General features: G+C 45.1%; 1 pseudogene across 1 annotated transcript; it reads left to right on the forward strand.

Moving 5' to 3' along the window:
• Window positions 1–229: 229 nt before the first annotated feature.
• On the forward strand, window positions 230–802 carry LOC308243457 (5'-AMP-activated protein kinase subunit gamma-1-like; annotated as a pseudogene). Its single transcript has one exon. The product of its transcript is annotated as a 5'-AMP-activated protein kinase subunit gamma-1-like (transcript).
• Window positions 803–14,674: the final 13,872 nt, after the last annotated feature.

Below are 14,674 nucleotides of genomic sequence, written 5' to 3' on the forward strand. Positions count from 1 at the left end.
CCCTCCAGATTCTTCATGCTTCTCAACAGGTTCTGTTTTGATCCTTTTCATGTAAGCTTATGGACTTGGAGTCGATCAAATAGCATTTTAGCAGGAGTTACAAATACGTAATTGGCAGTATCTTCTAGATAGCCTTGTACTGAAACTAGCTAAACATGAGTGCTCATATAAACATCTTCTTAGTGAGTTATTTCTTACAAAAACATTTTTTAAGCTTCCCCAGCGAGCTTCTAAAGTGAACGCAGCCAGCGGGCACCTCCTGCAATGGAGACAGTCATTTCTTCAGATAACTCCCCAGCTCTGGAAAATGAGTATCCTCAAGAGACCCCAGAATCCAACAATAGTGTGCATACTTCCTTCATGAAGTCTCATCGCTACTATGACCCGATTCCCACAAGCTCCAAATTGGTTGTGTTTGACACTTCCCTGCAGGTGAAAAAAGCTTTTTTTTGCTTTGGTAACTAGTGGTGTACGAGCTGCCCCTTTGTGAGATAGTAAGAAGCAAAGTTTTGTGGGCATGCTGACCATCACTGATTCCATCAATATTCTGCACCGCTACTACAAATCAGCCTTGGTGCAAATCTATGAGCTGGAAGAACACAAGATAGAACCTTGGAGAGAGGTATACCTACAGGACTCCTTTAAACCACTTGTCTGCATTTCTCCTAATGCCAGCTTGTTTGATGCTGTCTCTTCATTAATCTGGAAAAAGATTCATAGGCTGCCAGTTATTGACCCAGAATCAGGCAACACATTGTACATCCTCACCCATATATCTTCCAAGGTCCATAGTTTACATTAGGGTTCACTCTTGGTGCTGTACATCTTATGGATTTGGACAAATGTATAATGGCATGTATTCATCATTATAGTATCATACAGAATAGTTTCATTGCCCTAAAAATCCTCTGTGCTCTGTCCACTCATCCCTGCTTTCTCCCTAACCCCTGGCAACCACTGCTATTTTTACTGTCTTCATAGTTTTGCTTTTTCCAGTATGTCATACAGTTGAAAGCATATAGTAGGTAGCCTTTTAGGTTAGCTTTTGTCTCTCAGTAATAGGCCTTTAAGTTTCTTCCATGTCTTTTCATGTCTTCATAGCTCATGTATTTTCAGTGCTGTATAATATTCCACTGTTTGGATGTACCCCAGAAGGACATCTTGGTTGTATAAAAGCTTTTGATCCTGGGTATTTGTAATTCATAATCAAAGCAGTACCCCCACACTGCCATAGATTGTAACAAATTGTTTTCCTTTTAATGAGGTTTAGATTTGATCTTACAATGTTAATATCTTGTACTAGGACAGGCTACCCTCTGTGGCACCTCTAAAATCTCTCGCTCATACAAAGTGCAATGCGGCCAACCCTGGATGGCAGCCCTCGTGTGCACCTCTCCTCCACGCGGTGACTCAGGAATCCAGCCTTTCCATTTTGCATGACCCTCTCTACATCACCTCCATGTTTGCTGCGTGAAGGGAAAGGGGGAACATGAAATCTTCCATCGGGGTGTTCATGTCCAAGTTTTGAATTATAATGCACTAGAGGCCCAATGCACGAAATTCGTGCAAGAGTAGGCCTTCACAGTCACCGTGGCTGCCTGGATCCCTCACAGCCGCAGCAGCTTCCTCGATCCCGCAGCTGCAGCCCCGGCTTCATCCGGAAGGACCTCCAGAAGGACATCCGGTCTAATTAGCATATTATGCTTCTATTATTATAGATTATTTCTGTCCTCATCCCATTGACTGGAAACTAGGTACATGGCTCCCACATACCTGTGAGGAAATCTAATCTTCAGGGTGCCCAAGAGGGAAGTTCAATGGGGTTGGAAACACAGCATTGTTCTTGCCATACTCTTAACGGTTAAAATAAAATTACATCTATAATGTAAATAAAGGATATCGACTTTGTTTTTTGTATCCACATGCAATGTCTTTAACTGTTTTTTATTACAAAGGGTAGAACCGAGGCCTGTGTGATTCTCAGGGTAGCATGCCTACTGCCTAAGCAGGGGGGCAGTTTGATACTCTTCATATTGGTGTTCAGAATGAAAATAATAAATAGACTTAGGTGTACAGCATGTTCAATGAATACAGGTGATTGTGGCGGGGAGGAAAGACAGAGCAAACGGGACCATTGTCAGAGCTGTTCTTAATCAGGACTTGGAGACCCACACAGGAGTGAGTTAGGTGGTGCTTTGCTGTATAAATTCCACCAGAGTACTGTCTGGCTCCGTCTGATTCCCAAATGTTCTACACACAGCCATGAATACTCGTGAAAGGGCTGCATGAAGAATGGAATTTCCCCCAGCCGGGCAGGTGTAACGCTGGCTGCTGCCAGATGAGGAACTTTCCAAGCAATTGTTGACATGAACGTAAACAAAAGGGCTTTGTGCCTCGGCATCCAACAAGCAAAATCCAAACAAGTTCACGGAGAGGCACGGTGACTTCCCAGGTGCAGGTGCATGGAGCACAGTCTCCCTCAGCTATTGGCATGCTTTGCCTTTTGTGACAAAGAGCTCCTTTACATAATCTGGGGTAATTAGCCCTCTCCTCCCGCTGGGGGTTCGGCTCAGCTTCTGTCTCAGGAAACAGAACCGGGGTGGGAGTAGCTCTGGGACTCGGCGCCTGCCAAGCGGCTATCGCTGTTGGAAGGATGAAAACAACCCGTTACTGAAAGTCTTGCTCTGGCCTTCAATGGCTCCAGGTGTTTGCTGCACTGTGTACAGCTCTTCAAGCTGGGCGCCAGGGGACGCCAGCCCCCGAGGGCGATCCGTTCTCTGGGCTGCATTTGTAGGCGGGAGAGCCTTTACCTGGTAAACGGCTTTACTCACCCCCATGGTCTTTTCATGAAGAAAACCTGAATATGGAATCACCTTGCTTGAAGTACTTTAAAGGCTCCTCAGTACTTTCAGGATAAAGACCCCAATCCTTCTTAGAGCCCCTGGAGCCTGGTCGGTCCTGGCCTCTCTGCCAGTGCCCAGGCGCCTCACCTTCCTCTCCAGCATCCTCGCCTCCTCTCTGTGCTCTGGGTTCCCTGGCTGCCCAGGCCTCCACCTGCAGAGCCCCTGTTATGCTTTCCTGTGGCAGGTACACTCCCCTGCACCACTTGTCAGCATCATATTTCATCTGTATACATGTTATGTGCAACACTCACATATGCTTGGCATAGGAGGTTGGGAGGACGCCGGCATCTAAATTTTTTCCTAGGCTGCTGCTGAGAGCGGACTGGCAGCCCTGAGGGTCGACCTCAGGTCTGCAGAGATTCTGTGAGTCCTCGGAGGACGTCTTAGAACCACCTCCCTGTGGGTAGCTACAAGATGGGACCGCCTCCAAAATACTAGTAATTCCTCCACTCTGCTCATTGGCCGGAATACAGTCTAGTACATTTCTTTCACTGATGCTCAACCTTGTGGTGTCTCTGTCCCTAAAGAAGTGCTGTTTTCTCCTGCTCAATAGTGCTGTGAACAGAGGCACTGTGTAGCATATTTTTTATTTTTATATATATACTAGTGGCCCAGTGCATGAAATTCGTGCACATTAAAAGGGGATTAATGAGAGGAAATAATTTAATATTGCTATTTGCCCTTTCTCTATAATAGAAGTGTCAGAGATGAAAAAAAATTAGTAAAATGTATATGAAAACCTTCCTCCTGTCAGAGTCTGGGGCACACCACGGGACCCAGAGTCAAGTCCCTGCTCACCCACGTGCACCTCAAAATCACGTGAGACCCAGACCTGGCCGCCCACCCCCCCCCCCCTCATTTGGATAGATCCAGACCTGGCTAGTCCCACCCTTGTCAAGCCCCGAAGGGCAGGGAATGTAGCCTCAGGTCCCCTGGTCCAGCGCCAGGACAGGGGGCGTGGCCTGAGGTCCCCCAGCCCAGACTGGGGTTAGGGGGCGTGCCTTGAGGTCCCCCGTCAAGCCCTGCCAGGTGTGGGACATGGTCTGAGATCCCCTGTCAAGCTCCACTAGGTGGGGGGCATGGTCTGAGGTCCCCCATCAAGCCCCGCCAGGTGTAAGGGGGCACAGCCTCAGGTCCCCCGGGTTGGCACTGGGAGGGGGGAACAGGCTCAGGTCCCCTGTCAAGCCCCACAGGGGCAGGGAAGGGCATAGCCTCAGGTCCCTGCAGATTCCTTGTTAAGGCTCCTTATGGGAACTTGGCCTCAGCTGTGGGTGCAGCCATCTTTGTGATGGAGTGATGGTTAATTAGCATATCCCTCTTTATTAGATAGGACTAGAGACCTGGTGCACAAAATTAGTGCATGAGGGAGGGGGAGGGTCCCATCAGCCCAGCCTGCACCCTCTCTAATCCGGGACCCCTTGGGGGAAGAAGGGAGAGGGATAGAGAGTTAGAAACATCAATCAGCTGCCTCCTGCACACCTCCTACTGGGGATGTGCCTGCAACCAAGGTATATGCCCTTGTCCAGAATTGAACCTGGGACCCTTGAGTCCTCAGGCCAACGCTCTATCCACTGAGCCAAACCTGTCAGGGCTAGTTTTATATTTTTATGTGAAAACTACAAAAGACCTGAGCTTACATGCATTCCTTCTTTGTAAATAAGCCTGGCTTCCTATCTGGATTTGTGTGTATGTGGGTGAGTGGGGTGGGGGTGGGGGTCCCTGTTCTACCAATGAACTACTTTTGCAGTTTTCATCCTATATTAGTTCTTCTACTTTAAGTAAAAGGAGGACATTTTCTAAAAACCTGGAATCCCCCCCCCCCCCCCCCCAGAATGTGATGTCGAAAAGACACTATAGGTTACATGGACCTGTTTGAGATTGATTAGTATGTGGGTCCTGTCTCAGAGCCCGGGCCTCAGGCAGCCGGCACCTATGATGGTTTTGGCCTTGTCCGGGCCTGGCAGGGCGGGTCTGGCGCCCAGCTCCGCAGCTGCCCTGCTGTGGGATGCTCGCCCTGGGTCCTCCTTTCTTGCTCCAGTTTTTGTACACAGTTGTCCCGCTGCTAGTCATTATTCTGCCTGGTAACCTGCAAGTCATTGATCCCTATTCAACCCGTTCCTGGAGGCTCATCACAGGCTCAGCCGGGGGCCTGGCTCTCCTCCAGGCCGCCTCTGACACAACATATTTAATGTTGCCAGGGAGCGCTGATGAAGCCATTCACAAACCCAGTGATGGCGGAGAAAAAGCATTGATCGTCCCAGAAACGCTTCCCACGTCTGGGTTGTCCTCACCACGGGGGGCTTCAGGCCTTCAGGCTTTTGCCTCAGACAGTGACTCATCTCTCCCAGGGCACTGCCCCTGTAGCCACCACTCCGCCGCTCTGTCCTTGCGTGGCCGCATTAATTAAAACATAAAATAAACAGACTCATGTGTGCCCTTAACGTCAGAGGGATTCGAATTGCTCAGAGATTTAAACTGCTTCTTCAAACATATACATATAGACAGATTCCTTGCTAAGGTGAAGAATGTACTATTTTAACCCAAATGTTCCAGGATATTAACTGCCTCTTTGACGCCTCTGGGTACCGGAGGACACCCCAGGAGGCCCCCGTGGTATCTATTTACAGAAATGTATCAGCCGGTGTGGTCTTGGTTTATTTTGAAGTACGATTCCAATACAGTGCGAGCTTGACCTACATTCTAAATTAATTCTGCACCCTGTGTTTGTGTCACTGCCTTTGCGAGTGAGGAGAATGGGCACTCCTGTCACTCAAGTGTTAGTGGATGTGCTGATGGGTGTTTTGCCCTCGCTGCGGACTCCATCTGAAGGAAGCAGGAGAAGGGCTCCCCATTCTTCGGATTCATCCCCAAGAAGACCTGCACCCTCTGGGCTTCTTCTGTTGGTTTGTCTCTGACTGCTCTCTGATTTGACCCTTTCCTTCCAAAATATTCTGAATCACACACCCCCCATAGCCTGGCGTGCCAAAAGAGGCATCCGTGTGAACCCACATGGTGCAGAACTTCTTTAAAAATGTTTGCTGGGGCGGCTGGCAGGCTGAGAGCCCAGGAGAGAAATGATTGCGCTGTCCTGGGATGGCACTTTGGGCTCACCAACTGCCCAAGGCTCTTGTCTCTGTGTTCTTTCTTTTGGGATTGCAGTAGGACGGGTAGTGATACTGGAATAGGAAGATGTTGTAAGCCTTCTCAACTCCCATTTTTAAAAACTGGGGGTTCCTGGGAAATTCTAACCTTTTTATTATTATTATTGCCTTCAGAGAGGAAGGGAGAGAGAGAGAAACATCAATAATGAGAATAATTGATCGGCTGCCTCCTGTATGCCCCTCACTGGGGATCGAGCCCACAACCCAGGCATGTGCCCTAGACCGGAATCAAACCGGGGACCCTTCAGTCCACATGACAACTCTCTATCCCAGGGGTCCTCAGACTTTTTAAACAGGGGGCCAGTTCACTGTCCCTCAGACCATTGGAGGGCTGGACTATAGTTTAAAAAAAAAAACTATGAACAAATTCCTATGTGCACTGCGGGCCCGGGACGAATCGGCTGCTAAGCAGGACAGGCAGCGGCACCCGGCGGGCCGGATAAATGTCCTCGGCGGGCAGCATCTGGCCCGCGGGCCATAGTTTGAGGACCCCTGCAGTTTATCCAATGAGCCAAACAGCTAGGGCCTGACTTCTTATAGTAAGGCCAGGACCAACTGGGTATTTTTCTAAAAAGTGTTAAGATTGCATCACTTAGAGAAACAAGATGGCGGCATAGGTAAACACCTGTACTTGCTGCCTCTCACAACCACATCAAAACCACAACTAAAAGACAAAACAAATATCATCCAGAACCACAGGAAAGCTGGCTGAGTGGAAGTTCTACAAATAGAAGGAAAGAAAAAAGTGCATTGAGACTGGTAAGAGGTGCAAAGGTGCGGAGGTATGGAGGTGCATGCGAAACGGGCTCGCAACTGGGTGTGCTGTTGTTGTTTTTTTTCAATCGGGAGGGAAGTACAAGCTCCCGACTGCTCTGAACTCCAGTTCTGGATGAGACTCTGGGGACCCAGACTCATATGGAGAGAAACTGGACTGTCTGGCATCGGGCAGAACGCGAGAGCGGCTTTCTCTCAGAGGTGCTTGCAGAGATCATTGTTCTGCGTGGGGGCATGGGACACAGAGAAGTGGTGATGCAGGTACCTTCCCAGTGCAGGGCTGACTGGTAGCCATTGCTGTTTGCTCTGCCCTGGTGATTCCCAGAGACCCCACCCCACCCAATTTACAACCCCACCCAAGCTGTGTGCATCAGCTTTTGCATATGAATGGACTGTCCTTTCGTAGCCTAACCTAACAAACTGCAGCTGGGTCAGAGAGCTCCAAAGCTTCCAAAAGAAGGCCCAAGGTTCGGCAGCAGCAGCCTGCCTTGCTTCACAGCTGGGCCTCATCTGGGCACTTCCAAACCCCAAACAAAGAGGAGGAATCTGCAAATCTCTCTGTAGCTCCTGTGGGGTGGCCTCAGGCGGTGGCTGACTTTGCACCTCCTTGGAGATCCAAGAGCCAGTGTACCCAGTGGTCAGTGTGAGACCATATCAGATTACAACTCTTCACATCCATAAGTGACACACTCAAGGGGTAGACTCAGTGACCACCAAAGCCCCACTGAAGCAAGTCCTGCCCCATAAGGGTGTCTCCAGCACAACAGTTCTTCCATTGTAGACATAGCAGGTCCTCACAGCCAATTGGCCTGGAGGTCAATTCCTCCCAGTGATACCAACAGCAATCGAGGCTTAACTACAATAAGACTGTGTACCCAGCCTACAGAGGGGTGCACCAAGAGTGTCCACCACAGGTGATTGGGGAGGCTGAGCCACTGGGCCCTATAGGACACCTAGCACACAAAGCCACTCTATCAACACAAGGCCACTCTATCAACACAAGGAAGCAGCCAAAATGCGGAGACAAAGAAACATGTCACAAATGAAAGAAATGGAGGAAAGCAAACTACTGGATATAGAGTTCAAAATCACAGTTATAAGGTTACTCAAGAATCTTCTAGAAACCTCCGAGGAACTTAGTAATACCTTCAAGGATCTTAGTGAGAATGCCAAAAAAATGAAAAAGGACCAGTCAGAAATTAAGCATACACTGACTGAAATAAAGAATAATATACAGAGATTCAACAGTAGACTAGAGGATCCCAAGAATCAAGTCAAAGATTTGAAATACAAGGAAGCAAAAAACACCCAACTGGAAGAACAAAAAGAAAAAAGAATCCAAAAATATGAAGATAGTGTAAGGAGCCTCTGGGACAACTTCAAACGTACCAACATCCAAATTATGGGGGTGCCAGAAGAAGAAAGAGAGCAAGATACTGAAAACCTATTTGAAGAAATAATGACTGAAAACTTCCCCCACCTGGTGAAAGAAATAGACTTATAAGTCCAGGAAGCACAGAGAACCCCAAACAAAAGGAACCCAAAGAGGACCACACCAAGACACATCATAATTAAAATGCCAAGAGCAAAAGACAAAGAGAGAATATTAAAAGCAGCAAGAGAAAAACAGTTAATTATTTACAAGGGAGCACCCATACAACTGTCAGCTGATTTCTCAACAGAAACTATGCAGGCCAGATGGGAATGGCAAGAAATATTGAAAGTGATGAATAGCAAGAACCTACAACCAAGATTACTCTACACAGCAAAGCTATCATTCAGAATTGAAGGTCAGATAAAGAGTTTTACAGACAAGAAAAAGCTAAAGGAGTTCATCACCACCAAACCAGTATTATATGAAATTCTGAAGGGTATTCTTTAAGAAGAGGAAGAAGAAGAAAAAGGTAAAGATAAAAATTACGAACAACAAATACATATCTATCAACAAGTGAATCTAAAAATCAAGTGAATAAAAAATCTGATGAACAGAATAAACTGGTGAATATAATAGAATCAGGGACATAGAAAGGGAGTGGACTGACAATTCTCAGGGGAAAAGAGGTGTGGGGTGTGCGGGAAGAGATTGGACAAAAATCTTACACCTATGGACGAGGACAGTGGTGGGGGGTAAGGGCATGGGGTAGGGTGGGAACCAGGTGGAGGGGAGTTATGGGGGGTGGGAAAGAGGAACATCTGTAATAATCTGAACAATAAAGATTTATTTAAAAAAAATAAAAGCAGAAAACTGCAAAAAAAAAAAAAAAAAAAAAAAAAGAAAGCTTTCTGGCCAGAGGTCTGATAAAACAGACACTCTTTCTGTTTTAGGTAACAAATATCTAGCTATCTATTTTGCAAATATATAACTGTAGAACAGTGGTCAGCAAACTCATTGGTCAACAGAGTGGCAAACCGCGGCTCGCAGTTTGCCCACCATTGCTGTAGAACATAAGAAAGCTAAAAACTTCAAAGTACATTTATATTTTAATTAGCCATGTTTTAATTAAAGATCATCATGAGTTTCTTTGAATGATATATCTCTTTAATTGATGAAACTAAGGCCTTATAAAAGATATGTTATTCACTATTAATTATTTAATACTCAAGTATTTCTAATGGAGCCAAGTTGTTTTTAAATCATTTTTATCACCTACTAGCCTCTGTATTATTAATTGAGCATTTAAATTTTTTATTTCACTTTTCATAGTTTTTTATAACAATTAAAAAATAAAATCAATATATGGTGCAAAAAAAGATTGCATTACTTATCGTATGCATTTTTGTTACTTTATACTTCTTGATAGAAGCATAAAATTGAAGTGGTGATGATTGTGAGTGAATGATATAGACTCGAGCAGTGACATTTCATGTAGCTGGAGATCTCTCCAGCATCCCCCAGGCCTGCAGGGGAGCGCTGGTAGGACACTGGGGTTGATGCAGGCAGCCAGCACCAATAACCACCACCTGCTGTGTGAAGGGACTATCAGTCCTGGCCCAGGCTCAGCCATCCCCCGGTCTCCCAGCTCCATTCCGGAACAGCCTCATGAAATGAAAGGTTCTCTCCTCAGCAAATCCTGAATCCTCCTAAAAATCATCATAAAAAGCCCATGGATTAAAGCAGTTTTTCATCAGGTACAGTTCCTTTTACCAGGCCATTCCATTAGGAGAGTGCATTTGGTTAGATTTGATAGAGCTTGAGATCAAAATGTTTAGGGCCAAACAAAAAGAAGTCTTCTGAACCATTTAGGGTAGCTCCTGGGGGAAGGCAAGTAAATTCTGGTTTTCCCACTCGTCTATGTTTTATGACATTTTTTAGCCCATTAGCCCCTCTTCCTAAGATCAGCCTGAAATTAAATGCTCCATTTAGGGTCAAAGTAACTTTCACGCAAGGGGAAAAGCCCAGAGTGGCCCCAAGGACTGGAGTCACAGCCGCCGAAAATATGTTGGTGGAGAGTCACAGGTGTAAGTGACATCACTGAAAGGGAGGGAGCTCTTCTCTGTAGCCTCAACTCAGCATCTCAAAATGACCTGGCTCCCATTCCATGCCTGTGGGACCCCGATCACTGGTGGGCCCAGCAAAAAGGTTCGAATGCTCCCAGCCGCTTTTCACCACATGCTCCAGCCTGAGACCAGCTGCTCCGCAGACCATAGGTGGTCAGAGGCATGTCTGCACCAGGGGTTCTCAGACTGCAGGTTCCACCAGCAAGCAGTGGGCCCTGCTCTCTTTAAACATTAAACAAAGAAGGAAGAGCACCTTTCTCTCCCCACTGCTTGAAAAAACGATCTCACTTTTCATAGTTTTTTATAGCAATTAAAAAATAAAATCAATATGTGGTGCAAAAAAAAAAAAAAAAAAAAAAAAAAAAAAAAAAAAAAGATTGCATTGCCTGACTGGAGTGGCTCAGTGGCTGTGCATCCACCTATGAACCAGGAGGTCCTGGTTTGATTCCCGGTCAGGGCATGTGCCGGAGTTGCGGGCTGGATGCCCGGTAGGGGGGATGGAGGAGGCAGCCGATCCATGATTCTCTCTCACCATTGATGTTTCTATCTCTCCCTCCCTCTCCCTGCCTCTCTGAAATCAATAAAAACATGTTTTTTTTAAAAAAGATAATTAAGGCATAGACAAAATATACAATGTATCTCACAGGAAGTGGGCCTGCCCTGTTCATTTGAAGATTTCGTTGGCACCCTGCTAGTGAAAATGCCTGCCATCTATTTAGCATTCTTTGACAATAGTTCAATCTGAATTATTCCATTTTTATGAGACCAAAGCTCTGTCTGGTGACTGTATGGTGTGAATTACACTTCAATCAAAGGCAGCAAGAAGAAGCAAAATGCTTCCATTTACTGGTAATCATTTGTGCTGGAAAATAGAATATTGCCTCTTCCAAGTGAAATAAATATGTTAATCTTGTGCTTGAAATTTTCATTATGTTCACACATTCCCTACATTGCCTCATTTTCTCAGTAGGATTTAATCCCACAAAGATTCGTGCAATGTTTAAATTTTATGCAGACATGGAGTGATGAATCACATTAGACATGGCATATAAATAAATCCCCGTTCCGTTTTTCAATTTTCCATGCAATTTCATTAGGTACCTTTTATAAATAGAGATATTGTTAAAAAACAACAACACACAAACAAACTCAAAAGAGGATTTTTAAAAATATGAAATAAGAGTTATAGCCCTACCCTTAAAGACTTACAATTCAGCTGCATTAGGTCTACACAGCCACCAACAAATTGAGATTTCTTAGAGACGGGGCTACACTCTGTGGAAATCTCCCCAAGAAACATTAGCCCTCTGTAAGCCCTTCTTCTTTACTCTGTCGAGTGACATCTCATTGGTGTGTGCCTCACATAAGCAGAATTTACATACCATTTTGGGATGGCCAGTCCCCAGTTATTCAATCAGTGGTCTAGGTGTGGCTGTGAAGGTGTTTTGTAGATGTGATTGACATTTATAATCCATTGACTTTAAGTGAAGGAGATTATCCTAGATAATTGGGGTGGGCCTGGTTTAATCAGTTGAAGGGCCTTAAAGATTGTTGAGCCTTCTCTTAAGAAGAAATTGCCCCTGTGGACAGCAGCTTGGCCCATGCCTGAGAGCTCCAGCGTGCCTTGTGACGTCCTGCCTGTGGGGGTTTAGACTTGCATGTGGAGCCCTATAACCACTGAAACCAATTCCTTGTAATAACACTCTTAGTGTAAGTCTCCTACTGGTCCTGTTTCTCTGGTTGAACCCTGACTGATACATCAGTCATTTGTTTTTATATTCATGAGTTCTTTAATAAATGGGTTTAATTTTTCAACATCCAACATGGGGTTAGGTGCTGGAGATTCAAAGTATTCCATGCCCAAGAAATAGCTTTGATGTAAGCAAGGAAAGTTGGACAACTGCAAAGAACACTGAATTGCTAGACTGGAAGAGCTGAAGCTAAGCATAGTAATCGATAAGGCCTGAGAGAGGATATCATTTGAGAACTTACTATGAGCCAAGCACTGTGCAGAGAAGCTTCCCAGGTACAAACACCTTTAACCATAAACCACCCCCTGAGGCAAGTACTCTAATCCTGCCCATTTGACAGATGGGAGACTGAAGCCTGGAATAATTAGATGACCGGCTCAGGAGCATTCAGCTAGTATGTGTTTCTCTAGTGACAGAAATGTGGAACATCTTTTCGGATGCTTATTTGCCCTCTGTATTTTTGTGTAAGATGTCTGTGAGAGTCTTTGTCCCATTCTTTAACCAAGGTGTTTGTTTTCTTATTATTGAGTTTTAAGAGTTTCTGTGTATATTTTGGATAACAGTCATATGTGTCTTTTGCAAATATTTTCTCCTAGTCTGTGGCTTGTCTTCTAATTCTCTGACGGTGTCTTTCACAGAGCAGAACTTTTTATTTTTAATTATTTTAAAGAAGTCCAGCTTATCAACTTTTCTTTCATGGATCATGCCTTTGGTGTTGTACCAAAAAACCATTGCCAAACCCAAGGTCATCTAGGCTTTCTCCTATGTTATCTTGAAGGAGCTTTATAGTTGTGTGTTTTATAGTTAGGTCTATGCTCCATTGTGAGTTAATTTTTGTGAAGGGTGTGGAGTCTGTGTCTAGAGTCTAGACTCATTTGTTGCACATGGATATCCAGTGGTTCCAGCCTCATTTGACTCTCCTGCCATTTTTCTGTTGAGTTTTTTAAATCTTATTACTGGTTTGGGGAATTGTTTATATAGCCTTATATTCATATTTACCATCTGTATGTATTGTGGCTAAAATATTCTCTTTGTGTTTGGAACACAAAGTTTACTGCAAGAACCAGCAACATGAGTCAGTGACTCTGTGCAGGCTTCTGATCTGAGTCCTTTGGGAAGGTAATAGATCTCCTGTCATTTCCTGAAAAGCGCCCCAGGCATATGTGGGGGTTCACTTCAGTACATTTCATTTGATTCAGAGGTAAAGGAGCAAAAAAAACATGCTATTCTTCATTTGCATTACCCTCAACACAATCAATCATACCTGGAAGATTCTCTAATAACATAAGCATGCCAAGTTGGCTTCCCATGTGCTCGCCTAATATTTTCATTGATATTCTGAGTCTGTGAACAGTCTTTCTGCATTGCTAGGTTTTATTAGGAGACGTATGAGAGGCAGTTTTTGAAAAGAGAGAACGTGTGTCTTGTTAATGAAAGGATTTAATTCTTATCAAGTCTATTCTCATTTACCATGACCTGACTTTTATACTAAACTGCACCAGCTAATAACTTACATCACCATTCAGATAAGCAGACACATGACAGCATGGTGCCAACTACCACTGTGTCTGTGAGAGAACAAAGTAAGCACCAAAATAAATAGAAGGCCTCTATAACTTGTAACTAAGTGCGGCATCTTTGGAACTTCCATGGGTGACAGATGAAAGTCTAGTGATTCATGAGTTTAAAAAAGAACAAGTGAAGGGAAGTTCCACTCTATGTGGAAAGCATGGCCTTTGAGAATTGGGCGAGAATACAAGATGCCTTTGCAGTTGCTTTTGGATCACTATGACGTGTGGCACCTTTTTATATAATTACTAGAGGCCCAGTGCATGAATTTGTGCACAGGTGGGGTCACTCAGCTGGCCAATGATTGAGGCCTATCAGGGGCCCAGCCTTGTCCAGGGGGAGGGACCCCGGGAGGTTGGCTGGCCGGCCCCCCAATTGGGCCCGTTTGGGGGCCTGGCCAGACAGGAGAGAGGGGCCATGGGAGGTTGGCTGTGGGAGCGCACTGATCACCAGGGGGCAGCTCCTGCATTGAGCGTCTGACCCCTGGTGGTCAGTGTGCGTCATAGTGGCTGGTGGACCGGTTGTTCTGGTCATTTTGGTCATTCAGTTGTAATGGTCGCTTAGGCTTTTATATATGGAGACAATCCAGTCAATCTCAATGGGATATATCAAGAAGCAAATCCTGGCATTTATTTCAGGCTACAAGGACAATGCATTCCTAGTCATTTTCCACAATCTTTCAGAGACATTTCTACCTTCTAGTTCAAGGCATGTGTCCATGGTTAGGTGATTTTAACATCTTAACAACTCTTCTGGATTCCTCCCTGGATTCACAACTCAATCCAGTCTCCACACAGCAGCCAGAGTCACCTTTTAAAAACACGCAAATCATATCAGATTACTTTGTACAATCTTTCATGGTCTTTGTCATCAGATAGATAAAAAAAATCCTGCCTCCTTATCATAACTGCCAAGTCCCTGCACCATCTGACCATCAGCTAAATTTTCAGTCTCATCTCACTGTTTTTTGTGGGGTTTTTGCGTGTGTGTGTTTATCCTCATGCAGTGGTTAGCTCAT

The sequence above is a fragment of the Plecotus auritus genome (assembly GCF_963455305.1).
Source record: "Plecotus auritus genome assembly, chromosome: 3".
Lineage (NCBI taxonomy): Eukaryota > Metazoa > Chordata > Mammalia > Chiroptera > Vespertilionidae > Plecotus > Plecotus auritus.